This window comes from Platalea leucorodia, assembly GCF_965183815.1.
Source record: "Platalea leucorodia genome assembly, chromosome: 1".
Taxonomy (NCBI): Eukaryota; Metazoa; Chordata; class Aves; order Pelecaniformes; family Threskiornithidae; genus Platalea; species Platalea leucorodia.
The window spans coordinates 63363493-63373553 of record NC_138823.1 but is presented as its reverse complement, the minus strand read 5'-3'; positions in this window follow the sequence as shown (position 1 = coordinate 63373553).

The window sequence follows — 10061 nt, the reverse complement described above, 5'->3', positions numbered from 1 at the left end:
TGTTAGTACAGAGTAAAAATAATTGTTCATAAATCAGGTTTTTTTTATTTATCTTAAAATTTTGTGAATCGAAAATGCTGTTTCCATGACTACCATTTCTGCACGTATTTGATTACATTGTATTGTAATTTATGGCACAAAAATGCAAACCCCACCAGCAGTATTTGAATTAGAATGTAGCAGGTTTATAGCTTTGTTTGGCCCCAGGCACAAGTAATAAAATCCTAGCTTTAAGTACCATTGGGGTTTATGGAATGAAGACATCTGCATTATTGTATTAAAATGTTCCTTAGTGTAATAAATATAACTGACAGAAGTGCATGACTTCCTTTATGAAAAATATGTTGATAACAATATAGTCTTTAAATACTGAAGAAACTGACTATTAAAATTTTATGTTTCCAGTTAGAGACATCTGTTGAGCGTTTAGCTGGTATTATCAGTTCACTGCTGGGTACATCTAATAAGACTTTTAGTTTACAATTAAATTGAGAAGTACTGATGAAAAGAAGGTATTAACCTTCTGCTGATTAATGTTTTTTTAACAGTTAACTTTCTAATTTTGCAGTAGATATTTATGAACACAGGGTAATGGATTGGATCATAAACAGTTTCTTTTGCCTTCTCCAGGAAGCTCTAGGGGAATTTACATTTACAGTTTTATCAAAAGCAATTTCACTGTCGGCTTTTCAAAAATGGACAAAGTGCTCTAGATATTCTAGTTCTTACTTATTTTTACCGATCTGTCCAATCTATCTCCATTTATATGCTATCAACTATTCATTATACAGATGGCTTAGGTGTACTGATTAACTGAAAATGTTTCCAAAACAAGGTAAAACATATCCCAGCTGGGCTGTTGTTTCTATTTGAGACATGCTATCTTCTTTTCCATTTGATGTCCCTGTCAAAAGCTTAGTGTAATTCATTTCACTCACCTTTGATTATTTATATATATACACAGCCCTCTTTCTTTATTGAGTAGATTATTTTATCTTTTTTAAAACATGCTTGGTAGAGGTGGAGAGAAGTGCATGTACAAAAGGTTTATTCTCTTCAATTTTGTTTACCCTGTATTAGCTAGAAGATGCTGAATCAGTTTGCACAAGTTAATCTCACATCCAATATTACATTGCTCATGTTGCAACTGTGGAAGTAACCAAAAGTATTGAAATACTTGTCTTTGAAAACTTTCTTCTAGACATAGAAGGAAACTCTTTTATTTTCTGGATCCAATGGATGACCAGTTTGGATTTCTGGCTATGAAATTTCTCAAGTCTTGGAAAAAAGAAAAGGCAAAACAATTTGTTATCTACACGTTTCCATTTTTAAAACTAATCTGGTTTATTACTTCAACACTTAAAGTAAAAAAATAAAGCAAAAACATATTGTAAACTCAACAGGATATTTAATAAACCATGGAGCTCTAAAGAGCAAGAGATTAATTTTGAAAATGTAGTTACTGACTTACATCCCAGAATTAATCAGTGATATATTTTCATTGTAATATATTACTTGAAATGAACTGTCATATACTTTATTCATAAATCTAGCTGTTCATGTTTGCAGATTTTCTTAAGCCTTTACATGTTACAGTTTTTTTTGAATAGAGCATGTCCCTAGACTTTGTTGTGCTGAAGGTCCTGCTTTAACACTTGCTATTTTGCAGTCATAATCTTTGGTTGTCAGTATAAGAAATGTTTCTGCTCTCTGACTGATGGGTTCCCACAGTGATTACAGGAATGTTTTTCTGTCTTCTTAACAACTCTAATGCATTGAACTTTCCCTCCTCAGTCTGTTATTATTCCAGCCAATCCACTTACTCTTCATTGTTTCGTTTTCCATCTTTCCTTCCTCTTTTCCATGTTTTCTTTTTGTTTGTTTGGTTTTTCTTTCTTTCTTTTTTTTTTTTTGTCCCCTTTCCTTCCTACTGTCTCTGTATAGTTTTGTGACAGTGCAAAGACTTCAAAGATGAAAGGCTTCATCTTTCTACTGTCACAAAACTGTGAGTGTCAAACATTGCGTCTTCGTACCAAACCAGATTCTTCAGCCCAAAATAAAAGGAGGTGCCGGATTTGGACTTAAGGCTATTGCAAAGAGGAGAAAGAAATAATAAATGACTTCAGAAGTCCAAATTAAAACTTAAGAATTTGAGAGAATGGCCTTTCCTCTTAGACAATCTCAAAGGAATAACTTGTGCGTCTACTAAATTGTTTCTACTTATGTCAAATGGTGTCTTTGGTTTTGCTGTCTCTGACCTCCTGCATGTGGAAGGCACTTCTAATGAACTTTGCCAGTGGAAAATCACACATATGCTGGCCTTTATTTTAGTTAGATGCTTCTAATTGAGGTGTGTTTTTATTTTTAAGCATAAATGAAATATATGGAAAAAGTAGTTCCTAGGCTTGCTGAAACTTTTTGGAGGAAAAAGAGGTTTAAAGATTTTGTTCTCCCAAATAAAAAAAAGCCTTCCCCCCCCCCCCCCCCCTTATGTTCCTGGTCATGTTGGGGGAATGACAGAACTTGGAAAAAGCTCAGCTACTTACACAACAATAACATTGTATGGTCATAATTGAATCTTGGTGTAATCAAGATTATTACCTGGTGGAAACTAAAGGCTCTCTAAGAAAATTATGCTTCAGTGATGATTCAAGAGAATAATTGAATAATACTGAAAATTTTTATAATGACATTCATTAAAAGGTCTTCCTGTGTTGCGTATGAACTATATAATCTTAGAATGATTGTGAGTGGTAGGTGATAGTATTGTCATTTTGCAGTGAACTGAGGATAGCTAAGTCTAAATTACTTTCCCAACTTTGTGCTGTAGTTCAGGACAAAGCTGAGAATAGGATGCTAGTAAACTTAAAATTATAGTTGACCCAATGAGTCCCTTTAAATATGAAAAGTTACTATTTAAACTTTAAGTAATATTATTATCATTACGTAAAACATGGGAGAACAAATCTAAGCTCTCTGATCAGTTTTGAAGTAAGGTGCATAGTACATCTTGCTAAATGACTATGTATAGTAACCCAACTATCTGAAACTTTCTCTCAGCTGTGTTAATATCTCAATAAAGTCTTAGAATATTACTATTGGATAGGGACTTGTGGGGTTGAAAATGCTGTATGCAGATAGACTTCAGTCAATGGCGATATCTTGTTCTCATCATTATACCTTGGAATTAAACAAATGCTCTTCAAGTTTATCAAAGAATTCAATTAAATTTGGGAAACAGAAGAAAGAGGAAAGATATAGAGAAAAGCAAAGAGAATCTGCCTGACACAATAGCTGGTAGGACATAGGGATTCTGCAGTTCTTAGTAGAAGTTCTTCCACGAGCAGGCATGCATGCACACACAAATATGCACTTTTAAGAGTCAGTGTCCAAGTAGAATAAAATAAAATGCAGAATTGAATCACTGATACTCCAAGCAGTACGAGATGAATATAAAATGCATTTTAAGACATACACTGTTTAAGGTAACATGAGCTAATGTCATTATGAAATTTATTTCAAAAATAAAGAATATCAAGGTGAATCTGGACCTAATGTATCATTAGGATGGAACTACAGTCAAAAGATCAGATCATATCCTGTTTTCATCCCACCACAAGATTCAAGGTAAGTTCAACACTGGTTGTCACAATTAATAAGATCCTAGAAAAGGCTGTGGTTTTTTGGGGTGAGGGTTTTTTTTTGGTGGTGTTTTGGTTTTTGTTGGTTGTGGTTTTTTTTTTTTTTTTTTTTAAGATTCTAAACAAGCCAGAAACTTATCATTAAAGTAGTAATAAATAGTGTGGGGTTTTTATGGTACACAACTTTAATTTCACTTAATGATTTGACACTTATCCAGATATCCTGTTAGACGTAAGAAAGAAAAGTCTCCCTGAAATATCTTTTGGTTATTTTTGGGAGTGTTTATAATGTTTTTGGGAGCATTTATAATATTCAGATGCAGAAAGAGTAAATATGTCTTTGCGTTTATGTCTGGGCACACATACATATAGCCTCATTCCCATAAGATAACCCGTGTTTGCTGAAGTCTGTTATGAGCTCCCTCTTCTTTAACATACTATCCAGCAGCTATTAGTTGCTGAATTTTGCAGTTATTGTCTGCAATAAGTAATGTACTTTTACATATTGGTTACTCTGTGCTCAATTTACAAAAAGGCTATGAACCACATAATCAGTGTTTTGTTTTTGTTTTTTTCCTGAGTAATCAGAAAGAAAAGTGAGTAGCTAAAGACTAGTCAGAAAAATCAAATGCTTGCATATTTAAGGGGACAGGTTGAAATAATTAGTTGTTCATGCAAGGCATTTATTTGATTTAAAAAAAATGTTTGGGATATGAGCAGGATTATTATTAAAGCTTCCCATTGGAATTAAGTAAAGTCTTCTGATTCCAGGCTTTTAACGAAGTTGTTTTGCATCCTGCATAAGAATTTGAAGTGGTTACTTTAATACAGTTCTTTCCATTTCCTTCTGTTTGGGATGCTCCTGTTTGTATAAAATGCTTCAAGTGAGTCTTTCCTATACTGATTAGGGTGCTCAGTGAAGATGGAGACTCTCTTATGTTACTGATAAGATCAGTAGCAAAGATTAAATTCTTCAGAAGTATGATGAACATGGAAAACAATCACCAGGTGGGAAGTTGGGATCCAAAGCTCTTTTGTTAAGTTTACTCCAATCTTGTTTGCCACATTTGAGCGATCTTCACTGCTGAGTCCTTATCTAACCTGATTTCTTCCTTTTCCTCTAGCATTTTGGTGAGATTCCTCCCCCACCCTCCTTGCCCCGTAAGGTAAACATTTAACTTCATTAAATATTGAACCATTTCAGGTGAAATGGGGCATTCCATATGAAAAAACCTAAATCTTTCTTCTTTCATAACAGAAAACTTTTTTTTTTTTTTTTAAATGGAAAAAGGATTCTTCAGTTTGGTTGGATTAAATAAAAACATGCTTTTGACATTTTTTTTCCCCAAAATGTTTTCTGATGACAGCTAAACAAGAAACACAGAAATGCTATTTCCATTTCTGTTGTTAAATGAAGTGGCACCATTCCTCTTTATGCTCCTATTTTTTTTTTTTTTTTTTTTTTCCTAAAGAGAAGCCTATTTCAGAAGCATGGCATCTTCTCAGACTACTCAGGTTTTATCTGCCAATAACAAGTGTGTTGTTCTGTAATAGTCTTGTATGATTACACAGAGTAAAACATTTATACTATCAGAAGTTGTTGCTTGTTGGTGGTTGGTATATGCTTAATAAATGTCACCGTTCCTTCCAAAATTTTTCTGCTTTTGTCATTTCTTTTCCCTTGATTGTTTCCAAATGATGTTTCAGACAATAGAATGCTTAGCAGCAATCTTGCTATTGTTTTTGAATGGAACAGAGTAATTACTTTTAGTAGAGTTTGTACAATCAGACCTTGTCCATGTGTGGGACATTGTTGAATGAGAATTCTCTCTGATGATTACTCTAGTGAACTCATGACCATTAATTTAGCTCAACAAGTGAATTTCTGACTTGATGGAAAGGCAGCAAGCTGCATTTTTGGATTGAGGAGGAACACAATGGTCAGAAATTCAGAGCCAGTATCACAGTTCAACCACTTTATGTGTTTGCAACAATTTCAGTGCTAAAATGGGAAGATTGTTCTATTGAATAGATTTTGCACAGATACGTACTTTAGATCTTATCTTTTGTGACTAGCTACTTGCCTGAAATCCATTAAAGGGTGTGGGTAAAGCTGTATAATCATGTGGATGTTGTGGATCAAAGGCAAATAGAACGTGTTCAGCTCTTCTCAATATGTGCATACATACAGTCCTTACTTCCTTGAATAACATTGCTAATTTTGTTGTACTCTATTGCAAATGTTTTGAAAGCCCTTCTGTTACAAGGTAGATAAGGTGGGTAAAGCTGCCATTTCCAATTATAAGATTCTATTCAGTGAAAGTCTCACTACTTAAAAAAAATTTAAAAAGTAGGTTCTCAAATGTTACACTGCCTTTTTTTTCCTCATTGTCCGTGTCTTCCACTTTGCCCTATATGAGTATTAGGTAGACGATACAAAACTGGGAGGAGTGGTTGATAGACCAGATGGTTGTGCTCCTATTCAGAGGGACTTCAACAGGCTGGAGACATGGACAAATGGGAATCTCATGAAGATCCTCCAAGGGAAATGCAAGGTCCTGCATCAGGGGAGGAACACCCCAAGCATCAGAACAGGCTGGTGGCTTAGTGCCTGGAAAGTAGTTCTGCAGAAAAGGACCTGGGGGTCATGGTGGACAATGGATTGACAGTGAGACAACAACGTGCTTTAGCAGCAAAAGAGGCCAGTTGCATCCTAAGCCGTATTTGGAAAAGCATTTTCAGTAGGTTGTGGGAGGTGATTCTTCCTCTCTGCTTAAACTGGTGAGACCACATCTGGAGTGCTGTGTCCAGTCCTGCACTCTGTGGTACGAGAGACATGGACATACTGGAATGGGTCCAGTAAAGGACCGCAAATATGATGCTTGGAACATCAGACACAAGATGAGAAGCTGAAAGCTGGGATTATTCAGCCTGGAAAAGAGAGGAGAGGATTATGTGTGTCTAAATACATGATGGGGGAGGGAGGGTGGGAGTCGGAAGAAAGTAAGGATGATGGAACCAAACTCTTCTTGGTGACAGAGCAAAAGGCAGTGGGCACTGGTTGAAATACAGGATAATTGTGTTTTTGTTTTGGTTTTGTTTGTTTTTATTGTAAGGATGGTCAAACACTGGAACAAGTTTTGCAGAGTGGTTACAGTGTCTCCACCCTTGGAGATGGTCAAAACCTGACCAGACATGGTCTGAGCAACCACTTGTAGTGTACGCTTCTTTGAGCAGGGGGATTGGTCTCTTCCAACCTCAACCATTTTGTGATTCTAGATTAGATAAAGTTAATCCTAGTAACAAAAGTGGTATCAGTCTACTGTTACTCTTAAGGAATTTTAGATACTTCAGAGTGCTCTCAGTATCTTGAAGAACACTACTCTGCACTTTCAGAAGAGGTGGCAGATTGTGTCCGATGAGAACCTAGATCTCTTGGCACTGACATAAAAGACCCCAGATTTCTCTTGCTAACCTTCAGAAAGAGCAGCCTCAACTCCAGGCAGTGTTCCTGCTTGTCAACACTCCCAACTCAGGAATACTTTGATGTTAATTTTTCTGGAATGACATAAATGACTTGCACTCAGACCTTGCAAGATGTCTATTATGTTGCTCCCACATGCTGTGTGTACGGTACAGTGTGGTCTTCATATCTATGGACCATCATGAGGAAAGAATTGCATACTGTCTTTTCACAGCTTAGGCCAAAATAAGCCATCATCTCTTTATTCTTTTCCTGTGGAGGTCTCAAGGGACAGCTGGCAGCTGTGGGAATTGTAAGCATAAATCACTACTGGAAACTTGTAGAGTATAGATAAAACCAAGCTTGTGCAGAGGCATCAAGCTTTCGTGCTAATATTGTCAACCTGGATCCTGTGTGGGAGACTTCATTGCTTTCTTTCAAAAAAGAATTAAGAGTAAAAGTTAGGAGATGCATTCTTTCTTTTTTTTTTCTTCTTTTTTTTTTTTTTTTCAGACTATATTTTTTTGTGGGGAGGAAATCAGACTGTAGGTGATGGGAAAAGCTGAACTACCACTTAGTTTGGAAAATGCTATGGAATTTACTACTGTACTACAAAATCGATTTAAAGAAATTAAGTATATTTGCATAGAGAATAGACAAGGAACAAAGAAATAAATGGAAACTAAATAAGCCCATCCTATTGTGCAAAATGTTAGTGAAAGACCAGAGCTTTGATAAGGCAGAGACAAGATGCCTTTACATAAGAAAACTGCTAAATCAGAGCCTGAGGTTGCTGCTAGTTCTTGGCTTGTTAAAGCTTACAGCAGGCTGGTGTCTTAATGGTGTTGTTGCTTGAGAAACTGATGTAAAAGGTCAGTAATCTTCATAAGTTTCTGTTTGGGCCTGAAGCTTCAGAGGACAATTTTGCATTTAAAAAACAAACAAACAAACAAAACCCAAAACCCAACAACCAAAACACCACCCCACAACTCCCTCCCGCTAAAAAAAAAAAAAAAAAAAAATACAAACCCAAAACAAAACAAAAAACCTGCCCTACAAAACCCCACCAAAACCTAACAAAATAAACCCTAACAAAAATAACCCTTACTGAAACTGCATGGGAGACCTGTTGCAACTTTGATGTTAGTGGAAGGTTGCTGGAAGTTAATTAAAAAAAACCCCAAACACACAAAAAAAGCTGAAGAGACAGAAGTATAAAATATTATATTGAGGAAGGTATGATGTGAAAAAGGCAAACTGTCTTCTGTCTTCTCTGAAAAGCTCTGCCTAATTCAGTGTACTTTGTTGTAATGATTCGCTAGAATGTATCTGTTCCTGAAAACCCTCTTGTATAAAAGAAGAAGGAAGGAAAAGATCAATGGTAATTTAAATACTCTGCACACATTTCCTTCAAGTGATGCTTATAGTATTTCATAGTAGTGGCCCATTTCAATTCTACTTCACAGCTAGCTTACAAGAATCATGGGGTAAAGATGGCATATAAAATTTCATCTTCCATGTCTTGGTGAACTCTTCTAAATCTAGTACAACAGACAGGATAAAATCAGGACATTTGTACTTTACAAGGATGTTTTTCTGAAAGCTAGAAAATGGTACATATGCAATTGCTTAAATCCTATATTATTCATCTTTAGCTTCTGTTTACTTCAACTATCTACAACCAAAATAAAACATATTCCAGTAAAATTTCTTAAAAACATCCTTCCCCATGGCCCCAGACATTCTTTCATGCAGGGGCAGATCAATATGTTTTGACTCTGGGCTTCGCTTTCTCCCATGACAGAATTAAAGTGTTTGTGTCTAAAATTTGTCTAAAATTCAGTTAATGGCTGAGTTTTTATTATGCATTAAACAAAAAATTTTTTCTTCTATAGAAGTTACTCATGTACTGAAATGAGGAGTCTATGAAATTGTCAAGAATAAAATGACATACATCAGAAAATTAATTATTTCTCTACTAATGCATGACAGCGAAACTAGCATATCTGCAAAACAGTTAAAAACCAAACAAAAAAAAAAAAAAAAAAAAAACAACCAAACAAAAAAAACCCAAACCATACCTTATTTGGGAATTCTATAACCTGAAGCAATTCAGTTATAAGGACCTTGCAGTGTATAACTCTAAAGCACTTTCAGGGTCTGCCATTGTTATAAATTTCAAGAAATGTTGTTGTATTCCTTCCTCTCCTTGCCGCAATCTAATACAGTATTTTCTTCAGTTTCCCATAATGCTGATATTGCACAGCACGTTTCTTCAGGACTGGTACGTTCATGAAATATTATAGAACAAACAAACAAACAAAACTGTATTTTGTGCTTTAATATTTAAAAAAAAAAAAAAAAAAAAAGGCAACAAAAAAAACCCCACACACTGAAAGCTGGAGTCTTTCTCTAATCAGCCACTGCTGGATTTAGAATTCAGATTTATGGAAGAAGCAGTCTTTATACATATATTTAATACAGTTGGATTCTTCAGACTTTGCACTGAATGGGACAAGGAAATGAAATCTTAATCTCTAGAGAAATGTGAAAATATAATCGACTGAAAAAGAGAAAAAAATGAATGTTGCTTTAAATTCCAACTTGACTAGGAACCTACTGTGGGTTTGCATGTATATTAACAAACTGATTATTTCCGTAATCCTACTGAGATTTTCCTTTTTGTGTGCTAAGTTTTGGTATGTTTTCCTCTGTTACTTTCACATTAGATGTTGAAAGTTGGATTCAAATATAATCACAAGAACTTACAAGTGAATATTTCCAAACACATTTGAAAATAACTACATTTAAAATCTTCCATATTTCTTTTAAAAAAAAAAAAAAAAAAGCAAACATCAATCTTACTGAATAATTCAGTTAAAAGCAGATTTCTGTGGTTTTATTCGGTGGTGGGAAGGGGAATCAACCCTTTATTCCACCTTACAGGGTGTGATCTG